Genomic DNA, 17290 nt, shown 5'->3' with positions numbered 1-17290 from the left:
CTAGTAAAAAATAATTAAAAAATGGGGGGGGGGGGCACAAAACATTTTGCCCAGGGGCCTCCACAAACCTTGATACGGCCCTGCCTACCTCTGATGCTAAATATAAGAATTAGAAAGCCAGTTTCACAGGTTAAAATACGTGAAATTCCTTTCTACGTATATCTTGCGTTTTCGCCACGAATTTACATCCAATGTTAAGTTTAATATTGGATTTACATTTAATATTCACATAAATAATACATGAAAACAGCATTCAAACTCTTTATTAAAATATCGCCAAAATAACTGTATATACTTATTTACATGAAATAATATTAATAATAATATAATAACAAAACACACTATTGGATTCCTTTGTACTCTACACAAATGTTTCAACTGCTTCCAACGAAGTAACCATGATATATTCAGCTGTTTCACTTTTATCAAAATGTTCCTTTGTAATATTTGCCAAGAGGCAAGATTTGATCAAATTTAACAATGCAGTATTTCATGTTAAGTTTCTCACTGGGATTACTCACCGAGGAACGCAATGGGAAAGTATGAATGTGAACGATATAAAATCATGGAAGGTGCGTCTTATTTTGACTGTGGATTCTAATTTGTGCAATAACACACAGATTTATTTTAATAATGTCTTAGGCGAGTTGTTAGTGGTTGAATAACGATACCTCCCTTTTGACTAAGTTGTGGTTACATTATTTTGCTCATTATTTAACTACGTTGTCATATTTTTGTGCGAACTATCTATTACTCTTCATGTTCTTTTAGGAGATTGTTATGTGGTATCAGTATATAATTAAATAAGATTCCGATTTGTTACTTGTGTTGGAACACCACATGATCAGTTTTCACTGTAATTTTAATTTCTCACTCTCGTACAGTGGAATACATAAGTATTACCAAGCAAATAGTAAATCATTATGTTTATTTTCTTTGTTTTACTCAATGAGAGAGCTTCAAGAATTGAAACAAAATGCCAAACCTGCCGACATTCTCTGCATCAGCAGGTAAAAATCTATTTCTTAAAAAAGTAGGATGTAATAGAAAAATTAATGACAATAGTCATGGACAATTTGCCGAGTAATGCTTGTGCATCACACTGTATATAACTTCAAATGCACAAGTAAACCAAGGTTCTGCAAGAGATATAGAACAAACTTGATGTGGGAAAAAACAAACAAGGCGCACCTTACCATTAACTAAAGCTGTGTATAAACAATCACGATTCAGAATTTGGTGATGAACAATGAACATGGACAATTTAACATTACATATAACTTACAATATGTACAGTTACAAAATGGCAAGTATGCGTTACTGTACAATGAACACAGGTAACTTAATATCAGCGAGGAACTTCTTTTAGGGCTCTTCCATGATATACAATAACAACATTCTTATCCCATCTGAAAAACCAACAAAGTAAGCCAGCAGAAAAGATAACAGTGAGCAAATTGTCCATCACTGTTCATTTGCTCAGTTTTCCGCAACGTGAAGCTGAAAAATTGAAACAAAAACGCAAATGAGAAGAGAAACACTTCTGCTGTAGTATCGATGTAATTGATTTCTTAAACATAGGATGTAGAAGAAAATAACGAAAATGGCGATGGACAATTTGCTCATTATTACCTTTATGGTTGATTGTACAATGTTCCCCTTGCAATATTTTAGGAACATTTACAGATATGCACTTTGTACAGAATGTGCCATTCACTGGCAAAGTTGATATGCTTTACTAAACTGTGGATAGAAAACAAACCAAGACCTTCATCGCTAGAACCTAGTTGACGAGCTGTGACGCTACCTACAACCATTTTTATATTACATTTTAAAAAGATCAATTATATATATATATATAGATTATAGCATTCGCCGTATCTCAAGATGGTCATGCTTAAATACTCATGTGATCCAATTTCATTTATTGGCTGTATGCATGGCCTAAGACAGGCTTGGGCAACTCGTGTGCACTTGTGGAAGTTGGTGAGCGCTCTATGCACCGTAAGCTTCGCGCCTGCACAATGCACCTCTCGACCTCCTAAATCGCATTGTTGCCAGTGTGTGTGTAATTACACAAAATGTACCGGTGTCTGTGTGTAACGGAATGATGTGTTGGTTTTGTGTTGATTGTTTGAAAATACGTGTAATCTATGAAATTTTATCGGCAATATCTAAATATTTTTCACAATTTCAAATCTTGGATGAATCCCCATTTCTTCATTTCCTACTTCATTTTGAAATTTGAAATATTTTTTTTTTTGCAAATTTGAATTATATAAATGTGTTACTTTTTAGAAAAAATAATAGTGTGGGAAATTCCTTTCCTTGGCCTGTGTCTACAGTCATCTGCTAACCATGGGGCATTGGAAGTGCGGAATATGGTAGTTTTGTAGTTTGTGTTTGTGTAGTTGTGCGTATCTTCATAGCAGCTTTCAATATATTTCGTGAGTAAGTCTCTGGCAAAGCTGCGTCACTTGTTTCCTTCTCTCTTACAACGCTACAGTAACCTTGCCCGCTCGGAGTTCCACGAGTGCAAGGGCGAGTTACCCAGACCTGGCCTAGGAAGTTCAGCAGCGACACTTCTGGAACTACCTTTGAAACAGTTGAAGGTCGTTCCAACGTCTAACAGTAAGACGAAACATCATTTTGTATTTAATCATGGAAGAACCGCGATTTCTGTAGGACATCTTCATTACCAAACATTGTACAACATTGTTCTTGTGACACTTGAACAAATGTTGAGCACGCATCAATCAGCAAGTTTAATGGGCATTTCTTCGTTCCTGAGTAAAATACTGTGAATTTGACGAGGTAGGCAGTTCAGGGGCGGATCAGGGTCGCCATTCCCAGGCAGGTCATCACCAGGTGACCATTTGAACCTGCAATGGAAGAATAAAGTAATTTCAGTAGAGCACTTACACATAAAGTCAGTAATGATTCGTTACTCTGTGAAGAGTGTAGGAAATACAACATTGAGAATATAATGACAACCGTTATTAGGAGGGAGAGACCGAGAGGGGGGAGGCGCATATAAGGAATCTGGGAACTTTCCTACACTATGTCTGGGCAAAGAGAGCAAAGAAGCTCCGTGGGGATAACGAAAATGTGTGAAAGGGGGCTACTAAATAAATAAATAAACCGGAGAAAAATTTAGGTATCACTCAGTTAACAGTGCAAGTGTAGTGAAAGAATGGAAATGAACGACGGTGTTTGTGAACTCCCAAGCAGTGTGAATAAGGAAGTAGACAGAGGAGAAATGGTGTAGGAAAATTGCACTAAAATGTTTCATCCTTGTATGGTATGCACAGCTGTAAAGGCTCATACGTGAAATAAATTCTATTCTATTATATCCTACAAATATGTAGGAGCATAGTTCAAACAGACGGACTATAAAGACAGAAGCTTAGCACGTTAGGTTTCATTCGTAAAGCGCTGGAAAGGTTTGCTTAGTGTAAACGTATGTATTTAATTTTTTCCCAATTTGTAGAAATTACATGCTTCTGTGAAATTCGCTGAGTAAACACAGTAACAAGTGGAAAAGTCACATATGAACGGAAATAAATATAGGATGATTCAAAAGGATTTTTTTCAACATTTTCACAACGCCACAGCACTTTCACGAATTGCAATCTGCAATAGTATACAAGATTTTATAATACAGCAGCTATTATATGTGAACTGAAAGGATCAAAATGTGATTCAATTTAATATCCCTTCCGCAAAAATAACAACACAGGTGTGAAAGACTTTTTTCCCTCTTTTTTTTCGGTGGCGTTCTGCAAGACAATTTTCGTCACCGTGTTACAAAGGAAATTTCAAATCAGTTTCCAGAAAACAGAAAACTGCTCCACGTAGTCTGCGACAAACAAATAAAAGTGTGACACTATTAGAGAAAGCGTGTAAAATAAACAAAGTAAAAAAAAAACACTGAAAAAACTTTAATGATTCCCTTTCAATTCATGTACAGTAGTACTTGGTGTATTGTAATTCATTAAATAGCTGTGGCGTCTGAAAGTGTGAAGATCTTTTGGGGGAAAAAAAACTGTATTTACCGGGTTACCTGTAAGAAATGTTATATCAAATATTACGATAGCGCACAGTAGTCGGCGATGTTCAATCGGAGAGATACAAGAGTCGCATGATAAGACGATAAGAATTACATCAAATGTAATAACATAATGATGGAACAAGGGAACATTGAAACGCCGATGTTGTTCTTCACTGCTTTGCGGAGAAATGCCTTTGGGCATAACCGTATAGATATACGAAAGTAGCGGTGCAACATCCTACCACGCGTAACAACACATTATATACATTCTGGTTTGATGCCAAGCGGTTTCGAGGGAAGAAGAACAAAACAGCAAAAGAAACTATAGCTGAGAATGCCGTAAATAGGAGAGGAAATGGTTGATTAATGTCTCCCACATGTCTTTCCCTTTTTAACCACGTCGAATGACGATTAGGCCTCGAAACCACGTCAGTTCGCTTATTAAACTGAAATCACATATGTTCTGAATTAACTACTCATATTTCGTGACATGCCACATTGATTTATGTCTTAATAAGAGCAGTCAAGGTTATGGAAGTAATTCTTTATCATGTCAAATAGGCCTACGCCGGTTTCCTTTCTCGAACAAGTTACCCGGAGCGGATTTTTTCCCCTTTTCTTTAGATTAGGTCTACAATCGTTACATTTACATAAAGCTACTAATTATCGCCATGTGTATAATTTGCTAATATGCAAACAAGTTTTTCGTAAATCGTACATGCACAGCGCTGCCATTCCGTTGTCAGCCAATTCCATTGCACTCAAAATGGCTGACTAGACCACTTTGGAAGCAGTGCAGTGTTACAAGGAGTGTTACCAGGTAAAATGACTCAACGTATTTCTATAATCATATTTTCGATTAGCCCATAATCAGAGAATCATAAAATTGAGTGTTTGATATCACACTGTAGCAATCTCACGGCGCAATTCCAACAACGTACAACATTTGTCTAGAATTTCGAGCTGGAAAACTCAAACAAACACGTGACAACTAACACATTCACTATCAATTAATTGTGCCATGGGCTCGTTAGTACGTTTTGAACTTATGACCAACCATTGCTTCAGAGTGCAGAACCGTAGGTGATGACCTTGTGGGCACCGAAGAGTTACGGTTTACGAGAAAAGCGAACGATATTTCAAGTCATTTATCCACACATCCCCAAAATTTCCTCCCCGTTTTCACTACCCCCCCCCCCGAAAATGACAATACTTAATATTTGTATTTGGTATTTTCTTGACGTCACTTTTCCCATTTTTACGATAATTGCGACGATGAGGATGATTAGCCGAAAGTGATGAATGAGCACTCTGAAAGGAACACGCATGCCGCGATCTTCAGTCAACTTATCAACGCACTGGGTCACGACAAAATTTGGTTTCAATTGTAATAGCTACTAATATCATGTGACATAGGAATTAATAGGTAAAACGAACCAGCAAAATATTATGCTTCATGTGATTGGTGTGAGTATTGTGATTCAACAAATTCCAAATAATTCCAGGCACACTTTCAGTGATACTGATAGGCGACCATTACTGGGCATGCTTTCCCCATCTCTTTTGAATTAAAGCGGCACGGTGCTTAGGCATTTCAGTGTGCCAACCAGACACACTGTGCTTCAATGATCTTCTGTCGCTCAGCCAGGACCTGTTCAACTTCAACATCCCTCCCCGTGGACTCCCTAAAAGCAGAAGTGGAAACTCGCACCCACGCCGCAACTGTAGTGTTTCTAACACGTCGCGTGGAAGTACAGCCGAGAGTCGTGACGACTGCCAGATTTCCCGAGTGGAACTGTTTCTGTTAGTAATCTGTTGCCTGCTGCAATGTTTTCAGGCTCTCCACTCAACGCCAAAAGCAGTTTTCCAAGACCAACGTGTCAACTGTGTTCAAGCATCGAAGAGCCCATCGAGAGCTTAGTGGTTTTGGTTCTGTCTGGAAAAAAATGCAAGAGGCCCTCTCCATCAGCTCTCTTGAAATTCCTCTTCTCCCCTCTCCAAATATTATACAGTACTTATCTCGTGCTGACTAAATAATTTTGTAAAACTTAGCAACTATTTTGGTCATTATTTAACATCTTAAATACTTATATTTCTCATTATAAAAAAAAAATTACAAACAAACTACAGTGTGATATTAAAATGCAAATAACATAATTTTGTGAAATGACTGTTACCAACAGTGGCGTAGCGTTATAGTACGCCCATACGCCCGGCGTTCCCCGATTTAAAATTTCAAAAATGCTGTAAATATAAAGTAAAACTTGACTATTTGACGTTCATGGCATTATAATAGCTATTTTACTTCGCTTTTCTCCCACTTTAGGTTAATCGCGAATATGAATATGAGTGATGATATTGATGAAGGGACACTCACAAAGAACACCCGTGCTCTCGCCGGGATTCGAACCAGGGACCTTGTCGTCTTGGCGCGCTGTGCAAAAAAACACTGAAATTAGTCAAGTTTTACTTTATATTTACAGCATTTACGCATCTTTGAAATTTTAAATCAGGGAACGCCGGGCGTATGGGCGTACTATAACGTTACGCCACTGGCGGTAACGGTAATTTCACAAAATCAATCAGTAGTTGGATCACCCACACCAATGACGTCTACTGTTGTAAAGAATAGTTTTCTAACTAGAACATGCATGGATCATGTTTCATTCAATACCCAGCTGACTTCAGGCAAATAAACAATACCTGTGGCGACTAATTCCATTAGTAAATTATTAAGCAAAAAAAGAGCCGACCCTTCCTTCGGACTTGACGTTCCCACCCGAAATGCCTACGCCAAAGGTCCCGGGTTCGAATCCCGCTCGGGCTTGGTTGTTTGTGAATGTCCATTCATCAATTTCATCACTCATCCCCATCTTCGCAAGTTAGCCAAGAGGCACAAAACGCGAAGTAAAATAAACTACATGTAAATCAATCAATCAATCAATCAACCACCCGAAATGCCCATGCTACGCCACTGATTACCACACTACACTATCTCAAAGCATTTAACTAACGACAAATAGAATTTTATAAATTATCACTTGTTATATCCGGCCGTGCATTGTTGTTGACCTATTCTTGCTCATAATATTGAAAATATTAAATAATCTGAGCTACAGTGTAGTATGCTACTAAAATCATTTCGAAAAATTATGTCATTTAATTTAAAACCAGTCAGGTTTAATTGACGCATCCTATAAGGGAACGTGCTCGAATATCGGATACCTTTTGTTTACACAAGTTTATGATATCTTAATAACCACTAAATTCCATATGCTTTTTGCAGCAGTCACCTTTACCAAGTTTGTTTTATTGAAAAGTTTCTTATTTTTCGTAGAGAGCACAATAGAAGAAAAAGTTGAAAAATTTGACATGCAAAAAACTGTGCCTGGATATCGGATAGGCAAGTGACATTGTAATGTGAAGAAAAATCAAAAAATAAATCACTGAAGGAAGAAAGAAATATTTATTGCACAATACAGCGATGCGCGGACTTTTAAGCACCAAATATTCGGCACTATTTACACAAAATTCACGTAGAATTGCAGGTTAAATTTGACAAATTTTAAGGATAAAAATGTTACTTATATACACATTTATTCTAATTTTTCAACATTTCTCGCAAAATATTGAACGTCTTATATTTGTCAGACAGTGGTTTTTACATGTGGTAAAATGGGGTACTGGCTACAGCTAGCGAGCATTAGAAGTTCTCAGGTTTGACATAAAAAATTAAATCTGCTACATAGGACCTCACTTGTTGTGTCCTGCAATTTTGGTATCATCGACAATCGCAGTAGACACATGTCTTGTGAGTATGATGAGCAAACATACATTAAGTTGTGAATGTTTTATTGTAATGCAAATGTTGAGGATGAAATCTGGTATGCCCAATATTTCACGCTCGTGAAATAAATAAGTACGAGGAATTCACGCATAATTCCCATAACTCTGGGTTAATATATATCTTGAATATTTCAAATAAATCTCACATCCAACAGATCAGTAAAATGTTCAGATATTTTTTTAAAAAGAAAAAAAAAGAAAAGATAGTCTTCATTATATTCACACTTCTGAGAAAATTTTAAAATTAAGTAGAAACAAACAAAACGACTTGTATGCACTGTTTCATATCTGAAACAGAAAGTTTCCATTGATACATTTGCCTAATACAGTGCGTCCATTTCGATCTTCAGCCTAGAGATCGGGAGAAGCGTGGCGGGCGGCGCTGGCGGAGATGCCGACATTTGCGGCCTGTAATGCCCGCTTATTTTTATGGACATATGCAGATATTTATATAAATATTGCAAAACGAGCACTAACCTGTGTTATAATTTATCATCTGTAATTCATCCAAGTTCTGTCCTTATATACACAAAAAAATACGCTTTAGAAACGATGTTAAGAGCCACAGATAATAAAACATTTTAATCATAGTTTTGACCAGTAACGTCCTGCTTAAGTTTATATCCTTGAAAGAGTTTTGTGCCGATGGGGATCGTTTGGAGGTTTCGAATGTGCAACACTGTATCAAGATTACGCTGCCAGACGAAACCGTCAAAAGTCAATGGTGTTCGTGAGCTTCCTTGCAATCCGAAATCTCCGAGCTCGAGTTTTTTGTTCCTTCGCGACAGAGCTGTGAATATAGTGGCGAGCAGATGTAAACCAAGAGCGTGTTAATTTCGTACTGTGCGCAAGTGTGTTATTATTGGTTACTTGCCGTTACTTGTTTGTGTTATTGCAGTGTGTATGTGTGTTGTGTCAGTGAGAGGATTGGAATGCCAGCCGCAAGGTTCACGTTACGAGGGGGGCTGATAAGTTCTCGGCCCGACCCAGAAGGACTTTAGCTACAGGCACGAAAGTTTCAGGCTATTCAACGTATTCTCCCCGAAAGTCTACACACTTGGCACTTGGTGGATATCAGTTTGTACAACTCTTATAACACAGGTTAGTGCTCGTTTTGCTATATTTATATAAATTTCTGCATATGTCCATAAAAATAAGCGGGTATTACAGGCCGCAAATGTCGGCATCTCCGCCAGCGCCACCCGCCACGCTTCTCCCGATCTCTCGGCTGAAGATCGAAATGGACGCACGGTAGATTCGTTTGTTTATTTTTCTCAATTGAAGAACACATATGTATAAAATGATCAATAACAAGGAGCAGGGCCGGATTAACCTATGGGCAACTGGGGCAATTGCCCCGGGGGCCCCACGAAAAGGAAGCTGTGAAGGGCCTCCACCAAAAAAAAATCTTTTAACCAGCTGGCTATGCTTGTGAAAAATTACATAAGAAATTGCATTAAAAAAAAATAAACTTCAATATTGTCGTATGTCTACACTCTTCTGGATCCACCTCTCGCCTAGTGAACATTTCAGAGTGGAAAGTTTTCTACCAGTGATTGATCAAATCACCTCATCACTCGCAGACAGGATTTTTCCCTATGAATCTGTCGCAAAGAGGTTCAGTATTCTAAATGAACTTGCAGTGACAACTCCATCACAAATTAGATCTGCAGCTCGCGAGCTTGTGAGCATCTACGAGGAGGATCTGGAACCCTCGCTAGAGAATGAACTGATCAGTTTGCACACCTAGTAAGCAGTTGCAATGTCAAACATCAGGAAGACATCCCAATGGAACTGTCTATGTAACATATTTTACGTAAGTACCCGTTCCGCGGTACATTTCCCAATATCGATATTCTCTTTAGAATGTATTTGGTCTTAATGGTAACAAACTGCAGCGGAGAAAGATCTTTCTCAAAAATGAAATTAGTGAAAAACAGGCTTCGTGCTGCCATGGGACAGGATCGCTTATACAATCTTTGTTTATTAACCTTTTCTTTATCACCTATCTTTCAAAAGATACCTTCCTGTAACCCCCGGGGGACCACCTATCTTTTAAAAGATACCTTGTCATGTTCGTAGTTTTTACGTCGTAATGTCGCTATTTTTCGCTGGAATTGCGATTTTTTCTTTTAACATATATATTGCACCGTAAGGACTCTTTCACGTCTTCTTTTTCCATAAAAAGGCGGGAAAATGGCGACTTTGTTTTGGCGGCTTCCTCTGAAGAAAAAAAGCATTGTGCCCAACAAAGGCCGGAATTTCTGTTCCACTACAATAGTGCAGTTAAACCTCGATTTGGGAATAGTTTGCTTCGATCATTTCCATGTGTATTTTGACAATGTCGTGTACTTTGTTGTCCAGGGGCAGAGGGGGTTCGGGGACTTTTTTTTCCGGAAATTTTGGAATTTTTCCGGTTCCTCTCCTCCCCCCGCATCCATATATACACTAAATGTGCATAAATTGTATGTAGTCCGAATCTATGGTTCATTCCGCGTATAACGGTACTTCATTCATCCGTCTAGGGCAGGCATGTCAAACACGCGGCCCGCGGGCCGCATATTTTTGTGCGGCCCCTTTGCTATTACCTGTTTTTAAGTAGTTGATCCTTCAGATGTAGTAGTTACTAAAATATCTGTATTATTATATAACACGATGTGAAATTTCACACGTTTTCCTCTTGGACAGGATATACCCGTCGGTAGGTGAAAAAAGGTGATCGTGTTGCATTATTGGGGTTGAATTGGAATTGGAATTTAAAATTTTGGGTGCGTCAGCACTATGGCTATTTTGCACCCGTCACATTATACGGGGTCCAGCCCCTTATCGTTACACATAACAACTCTAACGTTGCATAACTAAAATCATAAAATATTAAAATCTTGTGACTTTCATTAAAAGCTGAGATTGTAAAGGAGCACTCAGCGCAAATAAGGACAAAACACAGGACAACACAAACAAAATTTTACTGGCCATGGGGCCAGTCGCCAGAGCCTCGTTAGTCTGCAGTCCAGGGTGTACTACGTGGAAGTGAGGTTGACTATTGGGTGCACTACGTGGAAGGAGCACCCCTTACACCCCTTATTGGGGTGGTTGACGAATGTAGTGTAGTCGGAGTTGATAGCTAAACACTCAAAACCTTTTGACGAAGTCGAGTTTATTAAACGGTGCTTGGTAAAAGCTGCTGATATATTTAATCCCGCAAGTGTAAAAGCTTTTCAAGGCATTTCATTATCCCGCAACATTGCTGCTGAAAGAGTTATCGAACTGGCCTGTGATTTGAGTGACCAAATTAAAACAAAAGTGTCAAATTTCATTCCTTATTCCATCGCTTGTGATGAGAGTACAGACATCGGTGGCTTGTGATTAGGAGTTCAACATTTTCGAGGAGCTATTGGACATTGTACCGTTGCATGACACTACTACCAGTGAGGATATATTTATTGCTGTTCGTGAAGTTTTGGGGAAGTATGATTTACCTCTGTCAAAGTTATCCTGTGTAGCTACGGATTGTGCCCCTTCAATGACGGGAAAAAACAATGATTTTGTGACAAAACTGCAAAACGAATTTCGTGAAACCTGCGATAAACACATGTTCCATCATGTGCATTGCATCATTCACCAAGAGGTCTTGTGTTCAAAAGTAATCAACATGGAAAGTGTGATGAAGCCTGTGAAAAAAGCTATCAACTTCATAAGATCCCGTGGCTTAATCCAGTGACAATTTTCTGCTTTCTTAGCAGATTTAGAAAGCGAATATTCTGGAGTGCGCTACTACACAGAAGTGCGCTGGCTATCGTGTTCTATGGTTCTTGAAAGATTCTGGAACTTGAAAGATGAAATATGCCAATTTTTGGATATGAAAGAACAAGACACCAGCCTTTTTTCGCAACCAACGTGGTTACAAGATCTTTCCTTTCTTGTTCATATAACGAAACACTTGTCAGATTTAAATTTGAAACTGTAAGGAAAAGATCAATTAATCACCAACATGAATGATCAAGTCAAAGCATTCGAGCGTAAGTTATTGCTTTGGGAAAAACAGTTAAGAAACGAAGACTTGACGCACTTTCCAACTTGTTCTAAATACAGATCAAGTTCAAAGGACCCTGTTTTGTACAAAAAGTACGCCGCAAAAATTCAGCTTTTGAATACTGAATTCGGGAAAAGGTTCCACGATGTTCGTTCTTTCGAAGACAAAATCTCCTTGTTTTCAGCCCTGTTTATGACTGATGTAGAAAAAGTGGCTGCACATTTGCAGATGGAAGAAATTGAAATTCAGTGCGACTCAACTTTGAAACAAAAGTATAGCGAAGTGGGTATCCCTGACTTTTACAAGTACTTGCCTGCACGTTTTCCAGAAACCCGCAAATTTGCGTGTGGAATAATTTCCATGTTCGGTAGCACTTACCAGTGTGAAAAACTTTTCTCACTCGTGAAAGGAAACAAGTCACCAACGAGATCCCGATTATCAGACGTTCATCTTAGCTGTGTTCCGAAAGTAGCTGCTTTGAATAAGATGTCTCCTGATATTGATAAGTTGCTGGCAGAAAAAAGATGCCAGCTGTCAGGCAAGAAGCAATGATCAAGTTTCAATGAATGTTCAATATACTTTATTAAAGTGTTATGTTAGTCATTCTTTAAAATAAAGTATTAAAGATAATTTAATTTTTTCCTTGCGGCCCGCCCTATCTAACACTACTGACTATTAGGCCCAGTTCAGATTTTGAGTTTGACATGCCTGGTCTAGGGCAATTAGCTTTGGACCTACAGTCGTTTCAAGGTAACTGCGCATGTTGCTGAATGGCTCAGTGCCGTAAAGACATATCGTTTTGGAGGTACAAGTCGTGTTGTATTATTCATATCATAATAGTCCAATTATTTTCTTGTTCCAAACATGCAGCGATCATCTCCATGTGTATTTTGACAATGTCCTGTACTTTGTTGTCCAGTACAGTCTACTGCTCAGTTCTCTGTTTCCGTCTGAACCCCCTTAGTATTTACTATATATTGTAGTTACGGTGTTCACTCTTCATAATATACTGTAGACATTTAGACGCAGAATTTTACTGCTGTTACAGCGCTACAATTTTCGTCCTGTAACTTTATTTTACTTCGCTCTTCTCCCTTCAAACCTATCTGCGATATGTTCGATTGAATGACTAGCCTACTGATTCTAAAATCAGGTCTACCATTTCAACTGCTGAAAATTGGTGGTTCAGCTAAAAAAGCTAAAAAATAATTTTTAAAAAATGGGGGGCCTCCACAAAACATTTTGCCCAGGGGGCTCCACAAACCGTAATACGGGCCTGACAAGGAGGAGTGAGTGGTCATCGTAATGTGCCGCCTCCTGGTGTGTTTTGCATATATTTCATCTTCTCATCATTCATTCTCATCGCATTAACCTGGAGAGGTTGAAAATCGACGTAAAATAACCGAAATAAAAGTAAGAAGCATTGGAACTACAATTTGAAGTTCTTTGGGGAACCGTACGAGCTGGCAACGTTGTTGGATTTTTCAGAGTGTCTTCTCGGGTTCACTTTCTCAGGGGCGAACTGATGGTGTGTTTCAAGTGGAGGGTGGCAGCTGGCAGAGCTTGGCCCAGAATGGTCTTGCCCTTTTTTCACATCGAGGGGAGAGGATTTCAGCTGTCAACAAATCCAAGTCCAGACAGCTTATATCCGTAAAAGGGAAGTTACATTTTTAACGCAATATAACATCTAAAGAAAATAATTTCAATGTGAAGTGAAAAATATAATAATCAGGGAAATGAATTCTTCGAATTAAAAAATCCGTGTTATTTTTCACGTCATATTTTCTAGAATTGTTCTTTTTTGTTGTTGTTGTTGTTGTTGTTGTTCTCAGCATTAAAATAGTAAAATTATGTTAATCCACAGGGCCGCCGTTATCGAGGGTTAACGACAAAAATATTGCCCACTCTGTTGTCTGTCCACAGTTCACATGCAATTCGTACAATTTTGAAAATGATTGAAGACGTATTTTTGAGATATTTCTGTATAAAAAGTGCATTTTAAAAAATGGACATTAATATTTCAGCCATGTTGTTGTTGAGGGCACTTATTCTATTTTTCTTGCAAACGCAATAACCCACAATACAATCATAGAGTACCTTCAATGTTACATATGTTTCATAACTCCAGCAAAAATTTTTAACAATGGCAAAAAAAATACAAATAAAGAGTTTCCAAAAATAGTTTTTAGTTTTTTCTCGAAACTAATTTCTTATTATCAACATAAGGTAATGTAACACTTTCAAATAAAATAAACTGGCAGAGTATCACGCTTTAATTTCTGAGTGGCATAACATTAAAGATGAGCATGTTTTCATGTGACTTCGAAAATGTACACTATTTCTTATATTTTTGCTGGCCAGGAGCTTTGTTGTTGTTATAAGCTACAGGAAAAATTCAGATTTTATCTCACCTGCGCGCACACACACACACTATATATATATATATATATATATATATATATATATATATATATATATATATATATACACGTATATATATAGACTACACATACAAACATATTTTTTCAAAGGCGCTACGACGCCAGGGGTCCCGGCCCATTCATCAATTTAATCATATCATCACTCATCCCCATCTTCGCAAATTAGCCAAAAGTGGCACAAAAGCGAAGTAAAATGAAGCAAATCAGTCAATCAATCAAATATTTTTTCAAATAAATCTGTAATGGCCAAGGGACACATTTATGGCTTTGCCTGCATGCCTGATTTGAAATAGAACGGTCCCTAGTGTTATTTTTTAATCCTATATCTCCCTAATCATTGACTACGCTGTGCTTTTACTTTTCATTCATATATCCTGTTTATTCATGTGTGTGTCCTTTTGTTATTTATTCTGTCGTTCTCCTATTTTTATCTTCTCTATTATGTGTTTTTGTACGTATTTAATGGGCTTGTATGAGAGAATAGGTCATCATAGGCAGAATCTTGTTCTTTAGTGAAGATGCATTTGAATTTGAGCAGCATGTCGGACGACAGAGACTGCTATGTTAACTGGCGCAGGAAGTAAGCGTTAAACCGTAGCTAAATACAAATATCAAGCAATCAATTTTATAACAACGCCTTGACACACCCTACAAAAATTTCTGGCAATGTCTATGTATTTTTTAAAAAAGTGCATGATGACATTTTTTTTTCGCTTGTTCCTGGCAACACTCACAGCCCCGGCTCTCAGCTGTCCAAACACTCACTCGGCGTTGAGTTTGCTGCCGAAAATTATTTCACCACTTCCAAGCATCAGAAGCCGAGCCAAGCTCTTAGAGAAGGGGGAGAGGGGGGGGGGTGATGGCGATGGCAAAGTAGAAAAACACAGTATGAGAAAATGGGAGGAGATCTGATGATTCTTGCATGAAAAGCTACCATAAATCAACAACTAAATATTATTTTAAGAGCCGAGAAACATTAAATGTTGCCATATTTTTTTATATATACTTGTCGATTTCAAGTCAAGAGGGACATACTCAGCCATTTTGGCAAGTTCGATTCTTCTCCACACAGAGGGGCGCTGAAGTCGATGAAATACTTCTGATGTGCGTTACAACCACATGTCATGTAGTAAACAGCATAGTTTACATGCATGTCCTCTCTCACATACCGTATTTCATCGTATAATCGTCGAACATTTTATGCCATTTTTTTAAGTGGGGTACGACCATTATGTGAAGCTTTTTCCTTTAAAAAAAATTGCCGGCATTACCGGTACTTCATAATTTCTTACCAAACTGAATTCGGTGCAAGATTCGGATGCACAGAATATTCGTAATAATTAAAAATTGAATACGGTAGTCAAAATCTATGCATATTTCTTCGTGGCAGTTTAGCTAATATTTTTCAGATGTAAAAAAATAATTAACACATTAGCTGTTTCTCGACTGGAACAGCAAATCAGAGCAAAGTTTGGCCATGTGAAGATAATCTGTGAGTTTGCAAAGGGGAGTTTTATTAAAAAGTTAATTAGAAAGCTTGTTCGGTACGCATTGATTACCATATTTTTGTCGAGGCAACCTCTAGTCTATTCTCTTCTCACTTTTAATAAAATGACAAAGCAGTAATTCTCCTACAACATTCTTCAAATTGCTCGTCAGGCCCGTAGCTAGAATTGATCTCCAATGGGGGGAGGGGGGGGCTCATGGTTTATCAGGGGGGGCTTTGTAAACCAAGTCCTTTTTTTAAAAAAAATATTAAATGAAGGTAAATTATGTGTGTGTGGGGAGGAGGGCGCTCATTCACTTATAAATATCATATACTACACAAATACTACATTTTTCTACATCTTTTAAAACATCTCCTGAAATGTTAATTGACTGATACTGAAATTATCCCTTACACACGCCATACTATTTTAGATGATACAGATATGTATATCACACACAAAAAAACGCACAATATTTAATCACAGTGACTATAGTATATTCCACCCCCAGCCGAAGCAATTAAACTCCCCTTCCTTCCCAAAACTTGGGAGCTGTTGTTGACCTTTGACGCAGATGCGGAGGGAACTTGCACGATGACATCGAAGTCACAGATTTCTGTCTAAACGGGAGGTTGCAACAGGGACAGTGAAGGTACAGATAAAGAAGCTCCCCTATGAAATAATTTTCTGAAGTCTAGAGAATATTCTAAATACTTGCAGCTACTTCTGCTCATAAACAAAATGAGCGAATGTAATAGATACTGTTCATATTCTGTGGATTTATCCTTAAAGTTTGTGAGTTGTCTACATTTTCACTCTTCACTGGAAACAAATTATGCAAAATAGTTTACCTAATGTAAAGGGTGGCTGATGGCAGTTGCAGGGGGGGCTGAGCCCCCCTGGCCCCTGCCTAGCTATGGGCCTGTTGCTCGTCCATCTTTACAGATTGTCTGCTCTGCGCAATGTCTTATGGGAACAAATGTCTATCGACAAGTACGGTACCAAGTACAGTGTGAGGCGAAAACTAGCAAATGGGTAGCCAGTCCAGCGCCAAGTAGGGCATTCCTACTGGTAATTCAGTTACGTGTGAAGCAGGCTTTAGGGACCATATTTACTATTAATAGATAAATAAATTGACGTCGGAAATCGAACCCAAGGCTTGTTGTTTACAATAAAACAATAATGTTAACTGATAAAACACAAATAGAGTATTCCAGGTCAAATATTCCCCATGTTTGAGACAGTTTCGCCTGAGGAAATAAATATTCAAGCTTGTCCCTTTCTGTAATCATTGTTAATGCAAATAAACGTACAACTACCTCGATTTCGCAAAAAAAAACCATTAATGCTATCACCTTATAATCAACAAGTCATGTCGTTTCCAGCAGTGGAGGTACATTGTACACTTACCTCATTTAATACTGCGGCATTT

General features: G+C 38.1%; 1 protein-coding gene across 1 annotated transcript in view; it reads right to left on the bottom strand.

The window, feature by feature from the left end:
• Positions 1–247: 247 nt before the first annotated feature.
• The window catches only part of LOC146002343 (growth arrest-specific protein 1-like), a 64241-nt gene continuing 47198 nt past the window's right edge, over positions 248–17290 (bottom strand). Inside the window, exon 4 of the mRNA XM_083140075.1 lies at positions 248–2882. The gene's annotated coding sequence lies outside the window, so the exon portion shown is untranslated. The remainder of the gene's footprint in view (positions 2883–17290) is intronic.

This window comes from Lepisma saccharinum, chromosome 1, assembly GCF_977018435.1.
Source record: "Lepisma saccharinum chromosome 1, izLepSacc3.1, whole genome shotgun sequence".
Classification (NCBI taxonomy): Eukaryota; Metazoa; Arthropoda; class Insecta; order Zygentoma; family Lepismatidae; genus Lepisma; species Lepisma saccharinum.
Note: the sequence above shows the minus strand (reverse complement) of the source record. Positions and strands in the feature narration are given on the sequence as shown.